A 10,671-nucleotide genomic window follows, 5' to 3' on the forward strand; every position below is an offset into this window, starting at 1 on the left:
CCCTGCGTAACTTAAAACAAGGAACTACCACAGCTGAAATGTATTGCTCAGAGTTTCGCAGGTGGGCCCCGGAATCTGGCTGGAATGATGCAGCTCTCCGCAGCCAGTTTAGAATTGGCCTTTCAGATGCGATTAAAGACGCTCTGGTCAACTTCTCCTATCCAGCCTCACTGGAGGAGGCTATGTGTCTAGCTATTAGAATTGACCGCCGCCAGCGAGAGAGGAGGCGAGAACAAACTATGGCTGTGGCAACCTGTATACCTTCCTTACCACCTGATTATTCCATCTCCAGTGCCAAATCTGAGGAAGAACCTATGCAGTTAGGCTCCACCCGGTTATCGGCCCAGGAACACAAACGCAGGCGTAATATGGGACTCTGCTTATACTGTGGCCTCAAGGGTCATATGCTCCGTTCGTGCCCTACACGTCCGGGAAGCGCCAGGACCTAGGTGATTGCGGGGAGGTCACCTTAGGTCTACTCTCATCTCCCCAGGGGGACAATCGTATACTTTTACCTGCTGTCATTCACTTTGGGACAGGGGCTCATGAACTGCTGGCCTTGGTGGATTCTGGAGCAGCTGAGAATTTTATTGATAAAACTCTGATCACCTCTTTGTCCCTGGAAACTCATGCTCTAGATTGTCCAGTCCGCCTGATCTCTGTGGATAATCGGCCTCTCTCACAAGACCTAGTGCTCCAATCCACCAACCCTTTCCAGTTACAATTAGGGGCTTTGCATTGGGAGAAGATTTCTTGTCTTGTCATTGACTCTCCATCCACTCCTTTGATCCTAGGCCTTCCTTGGCTTCAGAAGCACAATCCTGTAATTGACTGGCCAACAAGAGATATTCTGGCTTGGTCCAATCAGTGTAAAAAGAGCTGCATCCAGCACCCTGTTCGACTTGATACCTGTCAAGTGGGAATAGAACAGATTCCACTTTGTTATAAGGACTTTCGGGATGTGTTTTCTAAAGGAATTGCTGACACTTTACCTCCTCATCGCAGTTATGATTGTCCCATTGACCTCTTGCCTGACACTACACCTCCTCGAGGGAGAGTCTTTCCACTGTCTGAACCAGAGAATCTTGCTTTGCAAGAATACATCCAGGAAAACCTAGCTAAGGGTTTCATCCGTCCCTCCACTTCTCCCGCAGGAGCAGGATGCTTCTTTGTCCCGAAGAAGGATGGAGGACTGCGACTTTGTGTTGATTACAGAGGCCTAAATAAAATAACCATTCCCAATCGGTATCCTCTCCCTCTCATCACAGAGTTGTTCTCTCAAATCCAGGAAGCCAAAATCTTCTCCAAACTGGATTTAAGGGGAGCCTATAATCTGGTGCGAATCCGTGCAGGCGATGAATGGAAGACGGCCTTTAACACCAAGGATGGTCATTATGAATGTCTTGTCATGCCTTTCGGCCTCAGGAATGCACCAGCCGTCTTTCAGAACTTCATGAATGACATTTTCCGTGACATGATGGGTCGCTTCATGCTTGTTTATTTAGACGATATTTTGATTTACTCTCCCAATCTTGAAACACATCAGAAGCATGTCTGCTCGGTATTAGCCCGACTAAAGACTCACTCCCTTTTTGTAAAGCCTGAAAAATGTCTTTTCCATGTTAAACAAGTACCTTTCCTGGGTTATCTAATTTCTGACACAGGCCTCACCATGGACCCAGCCAAGGTTCAAGCCATTCTAGACTGGGCACCACCTTCAGACCTGAAGGCAGTTCAACGCTTCCTGGGCTTTGCAAATTTCTATCGAAAATTCATTAAGAACTTTGCCACCATTGCACATCCCATCACCTCTCTCACCAGGAAGACTCCTAGTACATTTAAATGGACTACTGAAGCCCAGGCAGCCTTCACCCAGTTAAAGAAAGCCTTTACCTCTGCACCAATTCTACGCCATCCTGTTCCTGAGCTACCTTTTATTGTAGAGGTAGATGCATCTGAAGTAGGAGTGGGGGCGCTTTTGTCACAAAAAGATCCTGTAAGTGCTGCCATCCACCCTTGTGCCTTCTTGTCCCGTAAATATTCCCCAGCAGAACGCAATTACGATATAGGCAACAGAGAACTTTTAGCCATAAAGCTAGCTTTAGAGGAATGGAGACATTGGCTGGAGGGAGCTCGCTATCCATTCATAGTTCTGACTGACCACAAAAACCTTGAATATATCCGTTCTGCTAAAAGACTGAACTCGCGTCAAGCCAGGTGGTCATTGTTCTTCTCCAGATTTGACTTTACAATTTCTTATTTACCAGGTCCAAAAAACATTAAGGCCGATGCCTTGTCTCGCAGTTTTTTATCAGAGTCTCCTCCTCCGCTTCCTCCTCAACCCATTATCTCTGAGGATAGGATTTTGGCTTTTACCCAGACTGACATCTCTGAGGCCTTGTTACCAGCACAGGCTGAAGCCCCTCCCTCCACTCCCCCTGGTATGCTCTTTGTGCCCCTGGCTCTTCGTTTGCAGGTATTGCAACAAGTACATGCATCAAAACCTGCAGCACATCCAGGGTTTAGACAAACTTTTGAGATTGTCTCTCGCAACCTCTGGTGGCCATCGCTTAGGCAGGATGTGTTAGCCTTCGTCCAGGCCTGTGAAGTTTGCGCCAGAAGCAAGAGCAGTACCTCTAAGCCCCCCGGTCTCCTTCGTCCTCTACCAATACCTACCTGTCCCTGGACCCATTTATCTATGGACTTTATCACAGACTTGCCTCTGTCCCAGGGATGTTCCACGATCTGGGTGGTGGTAGACAGGTTCAGTAAAATGGCCCACTTTGTTCCGCTTCCGAAGCTTCCATCTGCTAAAGAACTGGCATCTTTATTCATTAAGCACATTTTCAGGCTCCATGGGGCACCAGTTAACATTGTCTCTGACCGTGGCTCTCAGTTTATAGCTCAGTTTTGGAAGGCCCTTTGCTCTCAGCTGGGGATTAAATTATCATATTCTTCAGCATATCATCCTGAGACTAATGGCCAAACAGAAAGGACTAATCAGACTCTAGAGAAGATGGTACGTTGTCTGATGGCCAAAGATGAGGTGGAGTGGGTCAACATCCTTCCATGGGCAGAGTTTGCCTTTAATAATTGTGCCAGCACATCTACAGGGAGCTCTCCTTTCTTTTGTGTTTACGGGTTGCATCCTCGTGTGTGCTCCTTTGATCTTCCGCCCTCTGATGTTCCAGATGCCAACACCACGATTGAACATTTCTCCAAAATCTGGTCCGATGTAAATCATGCTATTTCCCGCTCTGTGCAGGCTTTTAAGAAAACTGCTGACAAGAAGCGCTCAAAGGCACCAGAATATAAAGTTGGTGACAAAGTGTGGTTATCATCTCGGAATCTGTCCCTGCATGTTCCATCTAAAAAGCTTGGCCCAAAATTCATCGGGCCTTATGAAATCTCGGAGATTGTTAATCCTGTGTCCTACAGATTAAAACTGCCCCCATCCATGCGCATTCCAAATGTCTTTCATGTTTCATTGTTGAAACCTGTTCATTCCAGCCTCCTAGTAAATGAACCAGAACCTGTGGATGTGTTGGACAGTCAAGAATATGAAGTGGCATTTATTCTTGATTCCAGACGAGTGCGCAATTCCTTACAATATCTTGTTCATTGGAAAGGGTTCGGCCCAGAGGATCGATCTTGGGTACCAGCTCGTGATCTTCATGCTGATCGACTTAAGAAGAAGTTCCATCTCCGTTATCCAAGTAAGCCTGGGGGTGCAGGAGCAACCCCTCGAGAAAGGGGGGGTACTGTCAGTACTAGAATCCCTTTAGGACCCAGCACAACTCACCTGACACAGCCTGTGTCTGGGAAACAACAGTGATTGGCCAGCTCACGTTTAAATCACCTGTATCAGCATTCAGTCAGCGCTCGTGTTAGAGTTCACTTGTGTTTGATCCAGCTGATATTTGCTCTGTGACTTTCTTGTTTGACCCGGCTTGTTTGACCTTCCTTGCTTGCTTCTGATTCTGTACCGTTTGGATTCTGATCTACCTGTGTATGACCCAGCTTGCCTAGACTACGCTTTGCCTGATTCTACTAGTACCCACATCTGCAGCAGTGAACCACAAGGTCCAGCAATCATCTATCCTCATCTACAACAGTGAACTACAAGGTCCAGCACTCATCTACCCTCATCTACAGCAGTGAACTACAAGGTCCAGCAATCACCTACCTTCGTCTGCAGCGGTGTACTACAAGTCCCAGCTGACCTGCTCTGCTTAGACCTGCTCACGGTATGTGCTTTGAACTCTTTGTATAATCAGCACACCTGAACTGTTACTTGTTATCTGCACCTAGCCTGACAGAGACACAGGCTCGTGACCTAGGTGGTATAAGTGTGGTTTGTTTGCCCCCCCCCCCCCCCCCCCCCCCAAAATGGAGCACCAGCTGCCACTGCTCCTAAGCACCTCTTTGTGTGTCCATCGATACACATAATAGGGCTCAGCCCTGCCCCCTGTCCCCTTCTCACTGGCTGTGATTGAACCATTGAATCCGCTGCTGTGTCTCAGCCAGTCAGGAGGCAGAGACCCGGGAGAGCTTCTGCGCTCATGCACATTGCTGTATCAGGCTCAGGTAAGTATAAAGGCGAGCTAAAGGGGGAACTGCACACTGAAGGTTTTACCTTTATGTAAAGAATGTATGAAGGTAAAAAAAAACCTTCAGCCTTTAGAACCAATATCAGGCTGGGTTCACACTGCTGCGGGGGGAGATCCGGATGTGATTCGCACCGCAAATCACATCCGATCTCCGTAGCGATGCGAGTTCAGCCATACAGATAGTATACTATAGTTACTATAGTTTATAGTTTAGTTTGACATTGGCAAACAAAGCTGCAGAGCAAGAAGCTCTGCTGTGCTGTCACTCTAAATAACCCAAGTGCTCTGGGAACTCTTTGTCATATATTAAATGGTTACTGCAAAAAGAATAATAGATATAAAATAAGCTTGAACATAAAAAAATAGATATAAAATTGACCCAAAACCGTTACCATTTTCCCTTAAGGCAACCAATACTTTTCTGTTTCTTGCCTTCCTTTAACCACTTGAGATCCGCGCTATAGTCAATTGACGGCTACAGCACGGATCTCCTTTTCCGGGACTACGTCTATTGACGTAGTCCCGTGTACGAGCGGCCTGCGCGCCCCCTGAGGGGCGCGTGCGGCGCACTCTGTGATCGGCGAGTCCATGAGACTCGCCTGATCACCGATCCGTGCAAGGGGTCGATCCTGACCCCTTATCACGTGATCAGCTGTCAGCCAATGACAGCTGATCATGTGATATAACGGAGCCGGTAATTTTTCGCTATTTTTCGCTATTATTATTATTCGCTATTATTCCTCCTCGCGCTGACAGCGCGAGGAGAAAAAAAAAAAGCCGATCACCGGCGGCCGTGATCGGGACATCAGTCCCGATCACGGCCAGCCCTGCTAGCGACCACCTGCCCCCTGCTAGTGCCCACCTGCCCCCTGCAGTGCCCCACTTATTAAAAGTAAGTGCCCCCCGTCAGTGCCACCCAGCAGTGCCCATAGTGCCACCCAGCACTGCCCACAGTGCCACCCAGCACTGCCCACAGTGCCACCCAGCAGTGCCCACAATCTGCCTCAAAGGTGCTGCACCCCAGTGCCGCCCATCAGTGCCCAGCAGTGCCACCCATCAGTGCCCAGCAGTGCCACCTATCAGAGCCACCTATCAGTGCCACCTATCAGTGCCCATCAGTCCCATCTATCAGTGGTACTTATCAGTGCCCATCCGTGCCACCCATCCGTGCCACCCATCCGTGCCACCCATCCGTGCCATCTTATCTGTGCCCATCTTTGCCCATCAGTGCCGCCTTATCTGTGCCCATCGGTGCCGCCTTATCTGTGCCTATTAGTGCCGCCTTAACTATGCCTATCAGTGCCCACCAGTGCAGCCTATCAGTGCCCACCAGTGCAGCCTATCAGTGCCCATCAATGCAGCCCATCAGTGCCCACCAGTGCAGCCTATCAGTGCCGCCTAATCAGCGCACTTCAATGAAGGAGAAAAATGACCCGTTTGCAAAATTTTATAACAAACTATTAAAACATGATTTTCTTTTTTTTTTTGCATCTTTTTTTGTTTGTTTAGCAAAAAATAAAACTCCGAGCTGTAATTAAATACCACCAAAAGAAAGCTCTATTTGTGGGAAAAAAATGATAAAAATTTCATTTGGGTACAGTGTTGTATGCCCGTGCAATTGTCATTCAAAGTGCATCAGCGCTGAAAGCTGAAAATTGGTCTGGGACTGAGGGGGGTTTAAGTGCCCAGTAAGCAAGTGGTTAAAAAAAAAATACTTCTCTTTGGTGAGCAAACCAGATAGCTCTTCTCAGCCATTTGCTATGTATTCTGAAATGGAACATATTGAGTTAACAGATCAGCAGTTTTTCAAGGAGCAGTATGCGCCTTGCTGAACAATTTTTTTTCTTTAATTGCGCAGAGAATAAAACCATTGAGTCAGGCATGCAGCGATTATAGCCACATCCTCTGTCCTCGAACCCGCTGTAAACTTCAAGATGAAGACTCTGGTAATTAATGTGTATTAACAGGGGCACCTCTGAGACTGGAGTGGAACACACAGGTCTGTACTCTCTTCCTCAAGAAACAGGCAGTAAACACACAAGAGATGGATGATCACACTGTAGCTCATCATTGATTATCAGTAGATATCTTATTACACAGACACTCTGGGCTAAAAAAGTAAAGGAGGCTTTTCATAAGAAAAAAATGAGAAAACTGGAAGAAAAGTGGAGTTGCTGCCTATAGTACAAATTAGATTTCTTATTTCATTTCAGCGGAGAATAAAATGTAAGAAGAGATCAGTCAATGCGGGCAGCATCTCCGCTCTTCTCATTTTCATGCTGATCCATTGGCTTTGGTAATTTCTCAGCTGCATTTTCTTTTCTTTTCTCACTCTGAACATGTTACAGTGCCTTGAAAAAGTATTCATACCCCTTGGAATTTTCCTCATTTTGTCATGTTACACCCAAAAACGGAAATGTATTTTATTGGGATTTTATGTGATAGATCAACACAAAGTGGCACATAATTGTGAAGTGGAAGGAAAATTATAAATGTTTTTCAGATTTCTTTTTACAAATAAATAGGTGAAAAGTGTGGTGTATATTTGTATTCAGCCCCCCTGAGTCATTACTTTGTAGAACCCCCTTTCACTGCAATTACAGCTGCAAGTCTTTTTGGGTATTTCTCTACCAGCTTTACACATCTAGAGAGTGACATTTTTGGCCATTTTTCTTTGCAAAATAGCTCAAGCTCTGTCAGATTGGACGGGGAGCGTCTGTGAACAGCAATTTTCAAGTCTTGCCACAGATTCTCAATTGGATTTAGGTCTGGACTTTGACTGGGCCATTTTAACACATGAATATACTTTGATCTAAACCAGTGGTTCGCAAATCCTATCCTCAGGATCCACTAACAGGCCAGGTTTGCAAGATAACTGAAATACATGACAGGTGATATAATTTACTGATCAGTGATTACAGTATTCTAGTATTAGAATAGTAGTAGTTTTCTAGTCTGCATCTCCCCAAGGTAATACTTAAAATCTGGCCTGTTAGTGGGCCCTGAGGACAGGAGTTGAGAACCACTGATCTAAACCATTTTATTGGAGCTCTGGATGTATGTTTAGGGTCAGTGTCCTGCTGGAAAATGGGAAACCTTCACCCCAGTCTCAAGTTATTTGCAGACTCTAACAGGTTTTCTTCTAAGATTGCCCTGTATTTGGCTCCATCACTTTTCCCATCAACTCTGACCAGCTTCCCTGTCCCTACTGAAGAAAAGCATCCCCCCAACATGATGCTGCCACCACCATGTTTCACGGTGGGGATGGTGTGTTCAGGGTGATGTGCAGTGTTAGTTTTTCTGCCACACATACCCGTTTTGCTTTTAGGCCAAAAAGTTAAATTTTGGTCTCATCTGACCAGAGCACCTTCTTCCACATGTTTGCTGTGTCCCCCACATGGATTCTCGCAAACTGCAAACAGGACTTGAATGAATGAATGAATGAAATACTTGTATAGTGCACAATGCGAACTGAATCGCCTCTAGGCGCTGTGGCGAGCTTTGATCATCTGCTAAAAGAGGAAGGTCTTGAGTTTTTTTCCTAAAAGCCAGGTGATTTTCTTCCAGGAGGATGTTGATTGGTAGAGCATTCCATAGCCGAGGACTTCTTATGGCTTTCTTTCAACAATGGCTTCCTTCTTGCCACTCTTCCATAAAGGCCAGATTTGTGTAGTGTACGACTAATAGTTGTCCTGTGGACAGATTCTCCCACCTGAGCTGTGGATCTCTGCAGCTCCTCCAAAGTTACCATGCTTCTGCTTCTCTGATTAATGTTCTCCTTGCCCGGCCTGTCAGTTTAGGTGGACGGCCATGTCTTGGTAGGTTTGCAGTTATACCATACTCTTTCCATTTTCGGATGATGGATTGAACAGTGCTCCGTGAGATGTTCAAAGCTTGGGATATTTTTTTTTATACCCTAAAGATGCTTTAAACTTCACAAGTTTATCCACGACCTGTCTGGTTTGTTCTTTGGCCTTCATGATGCTGTTTGTTCACTTATGCCGGCCATACACGGTTCGAATTTTGAAAGAATTTTCTTTCGAAAATCGTATCTAAGAATTTTCGTATGAATTTCGCACCATTAGTGGGCTGCAGCAACAGCCGATTTTCGTGCGGAAATAAAATTTGAGTAATCGGACATTTTTTGAAAAACGAACGATTTTCTAATCAATGATGGGAGAATCGTGCGAGAAACGTAATAAGAAAAGAAAAGAAAATGTACGGAGAGAAAAGAAGATTCCCAGCCAAGAAAATTCTTTTCTGTAGCAACATGAGGTGAAATTGAAGGCTTGGCCGGCCGAATTTCGAAAATCAATGGTGGCATCATCGGATCACAGAAAAAACAAATTTTCTGATTTTGAAAAGAAAATTCGTTCGAAATTCGACCGTGTATGGCCTGCATAAGGTTCTCCAAGAAACGTTTGAGGGCTTTGCAGAACAGCTGTATTTATACTTTAAATTAAATCACACACAGGTGGACTCTATTTACTAATTAGGTGACTTCTGAAGGCAATTGGTTCCACTAGATTTTAGTTAGGGGTATCAGAGTAAAGGGGGCTGAATACAAATGCACACCACACTTTTCACATATATTTGTAAAGAATTTTGAAAACCATTTATCATTTTCCTTTCACATCACAATGATGTGCCACTTTGTGTTGGTCTATCACATAAAATACCAATAGAATACATTTACGTTTTTGGTTTTAACATGACAAAATATGGAAAATTTCATGGGGTGTGAATACTTTTTCTAGGCACTGTATATGCATATCTGGGGTGAGCTTTATACAATTTTAAACTATAAAAAGTAAACATTCGCCCCCACAGGAGATGCCAAAGCATGCTCCATCCTCTGTCCAGTTAGAGGGCCTTTACTGGCCAATGCAACTTCCTCATTGGACAGTGGAATGACAGTTAGCAATGTGAAACTTAAATCATGTAGGGTCACAGAAGATTTTCTGGGTAATAGTTTAGCAGAAGACAGAACCTTTACTTCAGGATGTTAAAAGGGGCCATTGGTTCTATTTAGGCTACAAACCAGTGTACAGAGGAAGTGAGTGTGTAAAGTATTTGTTCATAACCTTTTTTATTACAATGATTTTTTATAGGGTTGGCCAACATGAAATGAATACTGAATATAAAATAAATAAATAATTAAGTGAAGGTTTGGGTGATATTTCTGTCAAAAGAATAAATTAAGTATTAAATAGAATGAATTAAGCTGGAGGTTGGAGGAGAAGGAAAAGGGGGAGGAAGATTCCTCATCTTGGGACCCCTGTGCCACGTATAGTTGAACTGCGAGGAATATCTGGATACACATTATTGCAGTCCATGGGGAGGAACTATGGCATGATCAATGGAAATGCGCTATATTTATATGACTATTTAATATCAATTTTGTCACTCTATTTACAGGGCAGCAATTCAAGTCTGCTATCTCCTGATGAAGAAGACCATGTTCATGAAACGCGTTGAGCTAAAAGACTTAATATATAAAATCACTGCTTGTTTAAAATTACTGTTTAGAATTTTATTTTACTATATGATTACTTTTTTAACCACTTCCGGCCAGCCGCCGCAGTTTTACTGTGGCAGGTTGACTCGGCTAGGCAAACCGACGTTACCTTACGTCGCTACTCCTTTTGGAGCCCGCAACGTGCATGGAGCAGATGCAAGTGCCCGGCAGGCATGATGACCGGCAGGCACCCGCGATCACTTGTGACAGAGCAAGAACTGGGATTTTTGTAAACACACAAATCCCGGTTCTTTCAGGGGAGTAGAGACAGATCGTGTGTTCATACTATGTATGAACACCGATCTCTCTCTCCTCCTTGACAGTCCCATGCCCCTACAGTTTAAATACCCCCATAAGAAAGCTCTATTTGGGGGGAAAAAGGACATCAATTTTGTTTGTGTACAGCGTCACACAACCACGCAATTGTCACTTAAAGAGACGCAGTGCCATATCGCAAAAAGATGGCCTGGTCATTGAGCAGCCAAATCTTCTGGGGATGAAGTGGTTAAAAGAAATTAAATAAAATATTACAAATTTCACTAA

This window comes from Lithobates pipiens, unplaced genomic scaffold, assembly GCF_037356315.1.
Source record: "Lithobates pipiens isolate NorthernLeopardFrog02 unplaced genomic scaffold, aLitPip1_a1.2 Scaffold_28, whole genome shotgun sequence".
NCBI classification, from domain to species: domain Eukaryota; kingdom Metazoa; phylum Chordata; class Amphibia; order Anura; family Ranidae; genus Lithobates; species Lithobates pipiens.